Source organism: Anser brachyrhynchus (assembly GCF_964034855.1).
Source record: "Anser brachyrhynchus genome assembly, chromosome: Z".
Classification (NCBI taxonomy): Eukaryota; Metazoa; Chordata; class Aves; order Anseriformes; family Anatidae; genus Anser; species Anser brachyrhynchus.
Genome location: NC_137697.1, coordinates 7,248,240 through 7,262,617, shown reverse-complemented (window position 1 = coordinate 7,262,617; position 14,378 = coordinate 7,248,240). Strand labels below are relative to the sequence as shown.

The 14,378-nt window shown below is 41.4% G+C and overlaps 1 long non-coding RNA gene across 2 annotated transcripts in view; it reads right to left on the bottom strand.

The window, feature by feature from the left end:
* Positions 1-2,802: 2,802 nt before the first annotated feature.
* The window catches only part of LOC308185335, a 44,221-nt gene continuing 32,645 nt past the window's right edge, over positions 2,803-14,378 (bottom strand). Inside the window, exons 3-4 of one of the 2 annotated variants that reach the window (XR_013943304.1) lie at positions 6,997-7,041; positions 2,803-6,888 (exon numbers count right to left, since the gene is read on the bottom strand). This is a non-coding gene — a long non-coding RNA (uncharacterized lncRNA). Of the gene's footprint in view, positions 7,042-14,378 lie in introns of both variants that reach the window. The other variant, XR_013943303.1, reaches the window with a different exon arrangement.

Below are 14,378 nucleotides of genomic sequence, written 5' to 3'. Positions count from 1 at the left end.
CAGAGAGAATCAGAGAAAGGTCTTACAAATGGCTTGGAAGGTCAAAGGGAAAAGTGAACTCCAGCATTGAGGAGCATGTGCAGGAAGAGATGTCTCATTATAGAGCCGTGACCTTGAACTATGTCTGAGCATTTCATGCTTCCAAACTAAAACTGACTTCCTGCTTATGACTGAAGAGCATTAGAGAAAAAGGACAAACACATAAACAACTGCATTTCCTTCCTCTTCCCCCTTTCTGATATTTCTGGACTTGAATTGCTATTTATTTTTGTCCCTGTTGCTGTGCCAACAGGTAGCAAAGTTGGGATCCAAAAAGTATGAAGGCAGTTCCATCTCAGCTTGTTTATGTATCGCCCAAGAGCTTACTGAAAAACTTCTGGGATAGACTACAGAATGGCAAAGCAATAAGGTTTTTGTTGTTGTTGTTTGTTTTCTTCTGAGGAGTTAAGCATAGCTTGACATTAGGTTTATTTATGCTGCAGATAGTGCTGTTAGAAGGCAGGTTGCTTAGACTCCTCTCCAATCCAATATTAATCCAATTTAATATTATTAAATTAATATTACTTAGAGGTCTTAAAAACAACAAGAACAATAAATGACAAACAACAACAACAAAGGAGTTCACAGATTTGTGAACGTAAGAAAAGGAAAAGACAAACTGTCTTGCTTCTGCTTCAGAACATGAAGTATGAAAATGCAAATTTTGGCTTACACAACATTCATGTCATTCAAGCATTAATACAGGACTACAATGAAAATCAGGACAGAATTTTGTTAGAAGGAACTCAAGAGTGTCTTAAAGTAAAGAATACATTGAAGGAGATATTTCAGAGATTTTGAATTGTTTTATAACATAGTGGAGATTTGCCTGATACTACTTTGATTTAAGGTAATGAGATTCATTGCCAACACCCAGGGAATGGACAGTATTCTTCCAGCAGCACAACACCAGAGACTCACTGGAGCAATGACAAGCCCATTAGCACCAAAAAAAAAAAAAAAAAAAAAAAAGCTTGAAACAGAAGGAGAGCAAACAAGCCTTAATACTTATTTTTCTCTACAGCCTCGGTGGGGCTGATGGGGAAACGATCTGTTTTCTCTGTAGATGCACTTCTGGGATCCCCACACTTCCCTTGGATATCATCCATTTCCCTCCTACCCACCCCCCTTGGAAATGAGGACACCTTGTGAACTCCTTAGAAAATGTGGAGGAAACTGTTGTGAAGCTTGCTGGTCACAATCCAGCTTCTGCATTGGAGGGAAGCTACAAAAATGCCTGGGGTATAATCAGGTCTGATTTTAGAGCCTGAGCTTATCATGCTTACTTGAAAAAACTCCTAGTGAATGTGTATTGACCACAAAAATCAGGCCATTAGTCTGAAAGAGACAAGCTACATTTTACATCATTTTCTCTGAGAATAAAAGGCTATATAGATTTTGGCAAGCGGAGCCAGATATTTGTGAGTGTCTCTTTAAATCTTGCTTAATAGATAAATGACACTTGAAAGTACTTTTTATTGCAGTTGGCATTTTACCTAAGGTCATAACAAGTTGCTTCTCTAGTAAAATGTCTTTTTTTCCTAACCACAAGGATATAATTCAGACTTTTGGATTTATAAAATAAAAAATAAAAATAAAAATGTTTAAGTGTTAAAGCAGCCCTCTGGGAATAAAAAGTAGAATTTCCCATCCAAGAGAAAGCAGTCACTTCAGTGTGCAGAACTGGCAGGACACCAAGGCCTGTAGTACTTCCTACAGACAACTTTCCAACACAACCCTTGAAAGAAAAACTCACTTTTTCACCCATTGAGGTCATCTATGATAACAGCAAACTATAAACAAAAGGAAAACAAAACAAAGGAAGTCTCTTTGCAATGACATGAGGTGGCACACTATTAACTGGGAAAGAATGAAAATAAAAAGGCAGCATACAAGCAGATACAGGCTCTCTGCCATGCAGAATCTTGCACCCACATTTGCACAGCGGCATGTGTTTGACTCCAGAATTGTTTCCCATTGAGCTTTCTGTGAGCAGTGTCCAGGAGGAAGGGGCTCTTTGTTTTCAATAAGGGGAGCAGAATCTGGCCCTCTTTAAAACAGTTTAGATCTCAGGATTTATCTGCAAGCAGAAAATCACCTTAGCTTTTAGCCAGTTGCCATCTGGCAGCCTGTTTGGAGCAGGGCTCCCTGCGATCAAAATGAAACATTCAGTCTCAGTCTGCTTTAGCAATTGCTTGCTGTACCTTGCAGCTGTTGCTCTTTTTGGGTTCTTGTTTGGCTTTTGGTTTTCCTATGTAAACTAGTAGCAAAACAATGCCAGTGATTAGCAAGCTGCAGAACCTGCAGAGTGGCACATACATCCAATATGCAACATACTCTTCCTGCATGTATGTGTTACACCTTTTGTTCAACTCACTTGAAGCTTTAAGTTCTGCCCGGGAATTGGTACACTCTGAACTGCAGCATACACTTTCAGGGAACTCTTTCCTACTGTATGCGTGCATCTTTAAAAAAGTGGCCAACATAACAAAGGTAATTAGGAACTGAAGCCAGCTGGGTTTTAGGCACCTGGCCAACACCAGCACTGTTGAAATCCCAGTAGGTGTTTATCTACAACCTGCAGCTCCTAAACACCTTTGTAATCTGTCACTATTTGTGCCAAAGAGAATATTTTGCTGAAACACTGCAAATACACTGGTTTGGTTCATAAAGTTAATGTACACATTGGGTTTTATACCCACTGGAGAGCTGCGGGAGTTCAGGCATCACAAAACTATCCCCACTGTCTGGCCCAGAGATGAGGGGGCAGGTTCCAAAAATTTTGCCTACAAGCATGAGGGCAGGCACAGGCAGCCAGACCTATGGTAGCACGCATCCATGCACCACTGCTGTGAAGTCCAGGAATTCTGTTCCAGGTAAAATCCAAATTTCATGCAAGCAAATTTTCTAAGAAAGTAGACATTAAAGATGTGTTTCAGGCACACAAGCTCAACACCAAAGCACTTTGACCTTTCTGAATCCCTTGCAGGCAGTTGTGGGGACAGTGAATGCAATCTTGTCTGCTGATTGGCACCAGGCAAACCAAGAGCTTGTCCAGCTTGTGTTCAGACAAATTGCCACATGAAAGGAAGCAGATGAGCTGCTAGCATCCTGGCCTCATGGGATATAGATGAGGAGAGGAGGTCTTCTAGCATACTTCTCCTTACCCTCTCTGCAAAAGCCAAATGCATGTTCCCCATGCCTTCATGAGAGATTAGTTGTAGCCCAGCAGTTCTAGAATAAAATTACAAATCCCAGATTGTTTCAAACCATCAATGAACCTGTCCTTGCCACTACTGTCCCAATAAGAAAATGCTTAACCACCTATAAAGCACAAGCTGAAAACACAGTCTCTCTCATTAACATTTTTGATGTGATGCCCATTTGGAGTCAGGAGAATGCTGTATAATTCTCCAGACGAAGGAGAAACCACAATCATTTGACTTAGAATGTTTTCTTCTTCCTGTAGCTCTTGTGTACATTACTTAGCTCATATCCCTGACAAGTTTTTGTTTTTATTTTCAATACCTACATTCCCCTTTACCTACCTACCCTCCTCATCACGTAATGATTTTCCTTTCCTAACTTCCCCTCTAGAGGATGGTGCCAAGAATGCACTCCCTGCAGAATTCATAAAGGCTTTTATTTTCATTTTAGGTTTTTAAAATCTTCTATGGTTGTACATTCCAGTCATATACATTCTTTACACCCCTTCATTATTTATACTGAGTCCCAGTTATTACTGAACATTTCTTTTATTCCCTGCCATAGACTCGTGTACTTTTGATTTCTGTGGAAAAAATGAGTGAGGTCTTCAGAGCAGTTGCTCTTGATGGTCCAGATTGCTCCTGTTTTCTTCCAAAATCACCCTGCAATTGTGTCTTTTGGTCTTTTACTGCTGGATCTTCACTTTGTTATGGTGTTTTTTATGCACCATGGTATGGGAGGACGTCTGGTGTAGAAATTCATCTTCTGAAGATCACCTCTGAAGACAGCAGTCTTGATTCAGTACCCCATGTGGTTCCATTTTGCCCCAGGATGCTACAGTCTGACCAGCAATTCTGAAAACCTTTTTTCTTGATGGCTGAAATATTATCCATGCTTTACCTTTAACTTACCGTAAGTCTTGGTAAGGAATTTCCAAAGCCATTAATAAAGAAGAAGCTTTAAATGGGTTTCTACAACCACAGAGAATCTCACAGTCTTAATGTCTTCAAAATTTACCGATCACTGAAAAAAAAAAAAGGAAAAAAAAAAGAAAAAAAAAAAGCTAATATCAAAGTTATGTCTGAAAAGGTATTCTCTAAAACAGGCAAGTTGAGGTGTATATGTTTGTCTTGGTCAATGAAATGCTGTACTTTTGTAATTCAGCCCATCCTTCACTTTGGAGCTGGGAGGACATTGGTGGTTAGAGTCATGGAGGAGCACACCACTCCTTGTTGGAGTGCTGGCTCCAAAAAGCTTTGCAGATACTGAATCTGTAGTTTTCTACAGTCTCTCTCCCAAGATCCCTGTGTTTTCCAGTGCTGGTGGAGGAGCTGAAAGGGCTGTGTCACCATGGGCAGAAGTAAATTTCCAGAGAAGGGTCAGCCACGGGAAATGAGAAGTTTTGATGAAAAGCTTGAGGAGTGGAGTACTAAATCACCTTCTGTAAAAAGTTTTAAAACTCTGTATGTCTGATGCATTAGAATACATAAACATATATACATACAAATATATATATAATTTTTTGACATTGTCTATATGGGAAATCTGTCTTCCCTGTATATACCTGTCCAATCTCCACCCTGTATCCCTCTCTCCACCACTTTCTCTCTGCACACACAGCGTTCTCTTGCTGCATCACCTCCCAGATTTACCCAGCAGCACAGGGCAGATTTATGTAGGTATCACCCCAGTGACAGCCTACCCCACACTGGCTACTGTGCAGTAGCCACGTAGGAGAGGATCCAGACCCTTCTGTACATCATACATTATACCTCACATTCCTCCTCCCATTGTGGAGCAGGGCTGGCCCGTCACCATGCACCACGGAGCAGGAGTTTGCTTGGACCAAACCCATGGATCATCCAGCAGACATTGCCCTGACGGCAGGAGAGGGCTCGCAGGATGCAGCTCCAACGATGTGGAGGGCACTGGCCGACGATGCCTTGGGATTTTCTAGCGCTGAGGGCAGTTTTCCAGCAAGAGGGGCGCAGAGCCAAACCTCATGGCGCAGAGGACTCTGCTGAGGACTCAGTAGGAAGGGAGGTCCTCCCCCAGACCTCTGGGCAAGACGTACAGTCTGTCCTCTGGCACCAGGAAAGGAAAGACGAAGGCACCCCATCTCCCACTCTGACGTTCATGGTTTAATTTCAACGCTTGTGTGTTCCAGGTGATTGTTATTCCCCACAGTGTTTGTAGGCTTAAAAAAAATAACTTGAGAAATACTAAGTTAATTATTGTGGTTATTCAACATGCCTCAGAAGGGAACCACAGTCCCATCACTCTAGTTCTTCTGGCTGCAAGTCTGTTCCCTCAGCTGCTTTGAATTTTCAGATGGTCTTAGCCAATTATGAAGATATAAAATGATGCAAGGACTGTAAACTCTTTTTACAGAGAAATGAACTGAAATGCTTGTTTCTTTTACAGAAGAAGCAAACAAAAGTTCCGGCACTTGCTTTAGACTGAACAAATAAATGAGGTACAGTGCATCAAGCCTTACAAGATTTGAAATGTGTCTTTATAAGGTGTAAGCAGGAGATTGTAAACCAACTTCCCTTGCTAAAATTCCCTAGTAAGAATTTTATGTGGCTTGTTATTAAATGTTTAGTCTGTATAAGATGAAGGAAGAACTGAGTCCTCTCAGATTCTAAATGTGGCATGTAAAATGGATGAATCTGTTTATACCTCGTGCAACCTGAAGTGATCAAAGAGAACCAGGAATGAAAGAAAAATCAGAACAGAAGCATTTAGGACAATGCTATAAACCACCCTTCAATTCATTACAGTAACCTTCCATATAATACACATGAGGAAAATGCCATGGTCTTCTTGCAGTCGTACCTGTCAGATACTATTGCAATTACCACTATTAGTGCCTCCACACAAGCTGCTACAGAAAAAGTCCAGTTGTCCTTCTGTGTAGTAAAGGAGCCAATTATTATTTAATATTCTGCTTAGACTTTAACCCCAATAAGTTAGAGGGCCTGCCTTTCCACATCATTACAGTTGGCTCACATACAATGCTTTTGTACTCCATCAGAGCCTGGTTTGAATGATTTAAAATAAAATAGTGAAAAATTTGCTTGCCTAATGTGCTTTTTCTCTGATTTTTTTCATTAGCTTGGGTGGCCACTTGTCAGTAGGAGGCAGCAGGAATAACAGTTTGGTTTGTTGGGAGCACATTGTTTATGAAATGTTTTGAATTAGAAACACATCTAGGGATTTGGATGGACGTGATTACAAACTAAAGCGCATGTAAAAATGTTACCCCAAAGGGCATGTTTGTCATTTGTATTGAGACTGGTTTTGTCCTTTACCACATGAGTTAAGACAGGGTTTTAAGTTCTGGAATTACACTCATCAGCTCCACAACACATGGAATGAGAAAGCCAGCAGTAGTAACACTGTACTCGGCTAATAAGCTATAGGATGAATTAGTAGAGTCTCACCTGAACAGAAAACATCCTTCTCACCAGCCTTCACCTTCTCACCAGGCTCCCCCCTGGTTGACAAGAGAGTGGTTCAGGAGTGTCTGAGTGGGCTCAACGCACACAAATCCATGGGTCCCAATGGGATGCATCCATGTGTGCTAAGGGAGTTGGCAGAGGTGATCGCCGAACCGCTCTCTATCATCTTTGAAAGGTCCTGGAGAACAGGAGAGGTGCCTGAAGACTGGAGGATAGCCAATGTCACTCCCGTCTTCAAGAAGGGCAAGAAGGAGGATCCAGGAAACTACAGGCCAGTCAGTCTCACCTCTGTCCCTGGAAAGGTCATGGAACAGCTTGTTCTGGATGCCATCTGCAAGCAATTGGAAGAGAAGAATGTTATGAGGAGTAGTCAACATGGATTCACCAAGGGGAAGTCATGCTCGACCAACCTTGTTGCCCTCTGTGGTGGCATCACCAGCTGGGTAGATGGGGGGAGAGCAGTGGATGTCATCTACCTTGACTTTAGCAAGGCTTTCAATATTGTCTCCCATGGCATCCTGATAGCAAAGTTGAGAAAGTGTGGGATAGAGGAGTGGACAGTAAGGTGCGTTGAGAACTGGCTAACTTGCTGAGCTCAGAGGGTGGTGATTGGTGGCCCAGAGTTTGGCTGGAGACCTGTGACTAGTGGCATTCCCCAGGGGTCGGTGCTGGGTCTGGTCTTGTTCAACATCTTCATCGACGACCTTGATGAAGGAATAGTGTCTGCCCTCAGCAAGTACGCCGATGACACAAAGCTGGGAGGAGTGGCTGACACGCCAGAAGGCTGTGCTGCCATTCAGCGAGACCTGGACCGGCTGGAGAGATGGGCAGGAAGAAACCAAATAAGGTTTAAGAAGAGCAAGTGTAGAGTCCTGCACCTGGGAAGGAACAACCGGACATATCAGTACAGGCAGGGGGACCACCTGCTGGAGAGGAGCTCTGAGGAGAAGGACCTGGGGGTCCTGGTAGACGACAGGTTGACCATGAGCCAGCAGTGTGCCCTGGTGGCCCAGAGGGCCAATGGGATCCTGGCGTGCATTAAAAGGATTGTGGCCAGCAGGTCAAGAGAGGTGATCTTCCCCCTCTACTCTGCCCTGGTCAGACCTCACCTGGAGTACTGTGTCCAGTTCTGGGCTCCCCGGTACAAGAAAGACAGGGTTCTCCTGGAAAGAGTCCAGCGGAGGGCCACAAAGATGATACGGGGCCTGGAGCATCTTCCCTATGAAGAAAGGCTGAGAGACCTGGGTCTGTTCAGCCTGGAGAAAAGAAGACTGAGGCGGGATCTCATCAATGTGTGTAAATACCTGAGGTGTGGGAGACAGAGGGATTTGGCCAACCTTTCTTTCAGTGGTTTGTGGGGACAGGACAAGGGGTAATGGCCACAAAATGGATCACAGGAAGTTCCGCACCAGCATGCGAAAGAACTTCTTCACAGTGAGGGTGATGGAGCACTGGAACAGGCTGCCCAGGGAGGTTGTGGAGTCTCCTTCTCTGGAGATATTCAAGGCCCGTCTGGACGCGTACCTGGGCAGCCTGCTCTAAGGAACCTGCTTTGGCAGGGGGGTTGGACACGAAGACCTTTCAAGGTCCCTTCCAACCCCTACAATTCTGTGATTCTGTGATTCTATGATTCTTTGTATTCCTTCTTCTGTCAGTAGGTCACAGCCTGGTGTGATCAAGCAACTGTGATAAGCCTGTGCTTTACTGATATACCTACAAGCAAAGAAAGAGATGTCAGGAAACTCATGTGAGTTTCCTACAAAAATCAGCCTTCTTTTCTTTAGATATAAACAGTTTTAAATATTAGAACTGCTTTTTCAATATAACTGAGTGACGGCCATTGGGTGGATGGGAGTGACACTCCCAGCCTGCTTTCCTGCTGCACTCCCAGTGCCGCCAGTGCTGCTGGTCCAAACCACAGCACTTAGATCAGGTGTTCTGCTGCTGCTCCTTCAGCTGTCTGGCAAAACCTTTCCCATGAAGAGGCACAGATCCCACCTGTGCCATCACATATGCTGTGCCCTTCTTGGGCTTCTCACTGCCAGCCCTAGAGTAGGGCCAGGGTAGAAAGCAGGTACAAATGCCCAATGTAAATTTGTTTTTAAATCAGCCAAGTGCCCAAGCAGATAACACCCTCCTTGAAATACTGCTTTCCACATCCTCCAAAAGAAAATTTCTTAAGGTTTGTTTTGAAACAGTATTTCGACAGCTATTCTGCTGAAATGAGGTGAGAAATGTAGGCATACATATGCATGTATTTTTTCTTCTTTTTCCTTCCTCAGAGCAAATAAATCAAAGCCCCAGTTCTACCTACCACTTTTATTTCTGCAGTACAGTTGGCAAAGAAAAGAACAAATAAGGCCTCCCTACAGTTATTTGTACACTTTTTAAATGACCTCCCATGTGTAATTTATAATATTCATGAAAATAACCCTGACATTTTCCTATTCATTTAATAATCCCCAGGAGACCATTACAGCTTCTAGCCACTCACACAGAAAGTCACACCATTTCTCACACATTCCAAGTGGAGCCAAAAGATGCTGGCAACCCATCAACTACAGAGCAAGCCTGTGAACATATTTCTTCCAAAATGTGTTTTCCTTACATTAAGACGGTGTGAAAATTTCTAATTCTTGCAGAGAAACAAAAACAGTCTGTAAAAATCCAGCAACTTGGTAATATTTCAGCATTGTGATCAGAGTCAAAATGAAAACAAAGAAAGGAAGCTAAGGAACAGCAACAGCACCTGCTGTCCGAGGTCCCCAGCAGTTATACAATCAAAAGGAATCAGCAGATCCCATCCCAAGCAAAAATTTCCAAAGCAGACCATTGAGAAATGAAAAAGAAACACTGTATGCATGAAAGGCACCTGTCTGGCATCAGCAACAGAACTGTAAGAAAGCAACAGGCAAATGCTTGCATTTCAGTGAAACACAGGCAAATGCAAAACAAGTGTAAAAATACTGTCATTGACAGGTGGGTGAGAGTTACAAACATGAGAAAAACTAGAAAACAAGGGCTACACAACTAGTACACAGATGGGATATAAATCCAGAAATGTGTTTTGACTCTACCAAACAAGACACAAAGGAGGGTGACAAAGATTTCTTCAAAGCATCACAAATACCTCAGGGCTCTGTCAAAAGCTTGCAAGAAAATTTGCCTTTTATCATTTTTTTTTTCTTTTCTGCTCTTCCTGCTCAACAATACTAGTGCCAGTAAAGTGAAGAGGAGGATAGAAATTATTGGGTACAATATGTCCATTTTGAAGCAAGGAGGTTATGCTGTTCGGCAATCTTCTCGTCGAAACAGCCAAGAATGGAACCTGATAAATAATAATTATCAATTTGTCCTTAAATATGGTCCTTCCATGTCTCTGCAGGGAGCAGAACACTGTGAATTACATGTCTGGTATATTTTACTGCATATTTATTCCTGACTTTTCATTTTACTACTTACTAGGGACTGTTTTTCTTAGGGTCTTGTTGCAAATGTATCTGGACCGACAGCTCAGTGAAATGAAGAATTACCAGTGGGTTTTGCGTGCTTGCACCCAAGCTTTCCTTCTTCTTTTGGCTTTGGCCAGGAAGGATCTTGTAGCTTAAGTGACCACTCTTAAGGTCACATGGAAATGCCACTTGCACAGAGGGACAGGGCAGTCAGCAAGCAGAGTGAAAAGCAATTTTTCTGCTAAAGGGCTCAGGATTCTTCATGCTGGCTGGAACACCAGCACAAGCTGGACCCCAGGAAAGGGGTAGGTGGGTGCTAGGACTTGTCTGTGCGTTGCTGGCAGTGGTCAGATAATTCTCTTAGCAGGAAATACAGAGACTATAAAATTGAACATGTACTGCGTTTGTCGGAACCGCAGCGTTTAGTACACAAAAACCTCTTAAAATCACTAAAGTGCCTCAAAACTTCTTCATAAACCAGCACAATAATAAAGTACTGTGTTCCCAACATTATGGATGGAAAAACCTCCCAGAACAAAGTCCCAGACCTTATCACAATTGCTTCCTGATAGGAAGCAAGGCTAAACAGAGCCCAAGGCCAATCGAAGCCTGCTTGGAAACCTTGTCTCCTGTTGCTCTAGGTATCAAAATAGGAAGTAAACAGCTTAGGAACAGTGCTGAGAATGGTTTGGAGGAAGTACAGTTTCCTCTCCATGCACTTGCTAAATTTGCTTATCTTTCATGCTCTCAGCATCCCCCCTTTACTCACTGCAGTCAGCAAATGCTGCAGAGGCCTTGCAGAAATGACCTAGAAAAATAACATTTATACAGAAATCTACTGACAACTCACATCTCCGAGAAGCTTTGCAGTGCTCTGCCTGAGAACAAGGGCTTGGGAATGCTGCTTTAGTGGGAACAGCAGCACATCACAGCCCTCAGACCTTCTCTGTCTGAGGCCCAAGATCTGCACCAAAGATACATCTCAGCTAGGAGGTGATCTTACACCTTAGCTGAAGATGCAACCTGTGTGTGATTTTCACCCCTTTTATACATGTATAGTTGTACATCATATATATGTATGGCTAAAAATTTATAGTGGTAATGAATGTTATAAATTATACATGTATGGTTAAAACTCTTTGAAGTACTTTATTTGCATCACTTAATGGCTTTCATTCACTTTAGCTTCCTTTCGATTTTGCAAAAACAACAAAAACCACAGCCACCAAAAAAAAAAAAAAGAATTTTGTATGAGCTCTAATATATGGGCCATCTATATGAAAGATAATGCTTTAATATATGAAGATATTTTTTCTGAACATACAGATGAAGCATGCCTGATCTTCTAACAAGAGATATGATAATCTTATTGTCTTAGGTGAGGGCTTTGAGGAAAGATTGGAAAACAGTAAACCTAATTATGAAAGAGATGTAAGGGCTATACAAGTCACCAAGGCTTTGACCTTACTTGTGGAGGGCAAATCAGAACTGACATCATTGTGTCACCAGTATCAGGATCCAAGTGAACCAAGTTAGTATTGGTGAATTATGATTTGTTGTTGTTGCTGATGTTTTCACAGTTACAGGTTCTTTCTTCTTCAAACGCATTGTCCTTTCTCCCCAGGAGAAATCTTGCCAACCTGCTCGATCCATCAGGTTACATAAAACATATTTAAACTATCCTTTCTATGCTACCATAAAACTTCCCATTCTTTTTCTCCCCGACATTTTGTGACACTGTCAATACAACTCTAAATTGACACAGGATGTCCCAGTTCGATTGACTTTTCCATTTAACTGATAGTAACAAAGTGCATGTAAGATTTGGCCCCAGAGCTAAGAATATATGAATAACTTTCGTAAGTCTTAGCAAGGGACACCAAACATAACAATAAAATGGACTGTAAGTATACATTAGTATTAAGAAGATTAAGGAAAGAGTCCATTACTTAGTGTAGAGGAAAAGATACAAACAATTAAGGCTGGAAAATCTGAAGATTTTAACCATATTTTCTCAAGCTGATGGCAAAATAATTCACATTCTTTATGGGATAATAGAAATTAGGTTAGAGTAAGGAGCAAATATATGACTTTTGAATGAACTGACTTGATGAAATTCCCATCAGGTAGAGAAGTGGTTCAGCTGCAGAGCTGCTAACTGCTCTCACTGAAAATGCCTGATATACAGAGACGTTCCCAAAAACTGGAAAAAGCAGAAATAAAGTACTTTTATAGGGAGGAAAGGAGAAAAAGAAGAAAAGAGAAACCAGTCAGCTTCATTCCAGTTACTAAAATACACAAGGACAATAAACAACTGTTTCTGAGGTAAGTAGGCAATAAATTACAGGCAACATGGAATTGTTGAGAACAAATCACATGAAACCACTCCAGCTTTCTTTATGACAATAACAGGCATTGTGGGTGGAGAGAAACCGCAAATGTCATTTATGTTGATTTACACAGAACAGTGACAAAACCCTTACTAGGCTTTCTCAGAAGTTAACCAAAGAAAAATTTTCTAGATGAATCAACAATGAAGTGGGTGCTTAACTGGTAGAAACCAGAGCAGGTAGGTATCTGTTTTTTGTTGTTGTTGTTGTTGTTGTTTTGTTTTGTTTTTTGTTTTGTTTTGTTTTTTAGAAGGAAGAATCTAGCAGGACTCTCAGCCACTGTGCCCTAAGTGGGGATCAATTTGACATTTTCATGAGTGATTTGGTTTGTGGTATATAAGTCATCATTGCTAATAAAGTGGCACTGGCTGGGAGGAGTGGTGGGACATGCTGGCTGAGAGCCCTAAGGAATTGCCACAGTTAACAGCAGAAGGGAAAAGGGGGTTGCATGGCCCAGAGAATAGGAAGCACAACTGAAAAGTGGTAGTTGCCTTCAAATATGTGAAATGTAAATGCAAATCAGGAGGGCAGAGCCTGTTACCCAGGCCTGTCTGCCCTCTAAAACCTAGACTAATAGGCCTACATTTCATCAAGGGAGATGTCAGCAATGCCTTCGTGTGAACCAGTTTAGAGGAGCATCTGTGTGCAATTGATCCTGCTTGGGGATCAGGGCTAGAACAACACTCATCTCTTTCCTAGCATGGCATTTCTTCTGATTTTAATTGTAATTGAATATTTGTGTGGGCTTTAAAAAGGAAAGTAAAACCTGAGATTAATGTGGGGACATCTACTGACATTTTGCTTGGACTGTTACCATCATTAGATTGATACTAGTTAAATGAGCAGTGAACATCATTTAACTTCATTTCAAATTTTAATTCAAGATCAGTTTTTCACAATGAATCATTCAAGCAGTGGTGATTAGCTATTCCAAAACAAAATTAGGTGTTTGAAAAAAACAAAAGGGAGGGGAGGGAGAGAGAAGGTTGGATTCCAAGCTGGCCTAGAGTTTGCATGCAAGTAGTTTTATGAAGATTCTCAAAGACGTTTTCATATCCCATCACTTTTTGCTTTCACCAAGTGAGAGATCATTTCATATTTAGAATGAAAATCGAGACACTCAGGAAAACTAAGTTAAAGACACAAAACTTTAACCACATTTGTTTTTCATTTTCTTCAAAAGCTCATGACCAGTCTTTCATGTGTGTTGAGTATATATTTTTAATTTTTTAATTTTATTTATTGGAAAAGATTCTGTGCTGGACAAAAATACTATATCAGAACTCTCCTGGATGCTGCTACAAGAAACCTCGAGAGTTTTAATGCAATACATGGAATATGTAGAATTGTAGCCTTGTCAAGATTTTTAGAAAATATGATCAAGAATTTGTAAACATTTGTATCAGCTTTTCATCACCATCACACTCACAGATTTTAAGATCAAATTTAGCACTGGGAACCACTAGAGAATTACAGAGCATTTTATACCTGAGGAATCAATGAACAAGCAAACAAAATCCTTTTAAAAAGACAAAAATAGGAACTACAACCATCATAATCTCTGGGGTTGGGAAGTACAGACAGCGCCATCATCTTGGTCCATTTTTTTAAGGAAACAGGCTAAAATGGGTCAAAGTCTACAAAGAACATTAAAAAAAAAAAAAAGAATAAAAATTTCAGAATACAAAGCAAATAGTTTTGGAGAAAGTCCTGGCATATTAAAGAGGCAGAGGCTGAATGACTGTGAGTTGAATACAGTCTGTTAAACCCTTGTTAGCTAAATAACGTATTTCCCACACACATATCTCTAAAGACCTTCTGGAAAC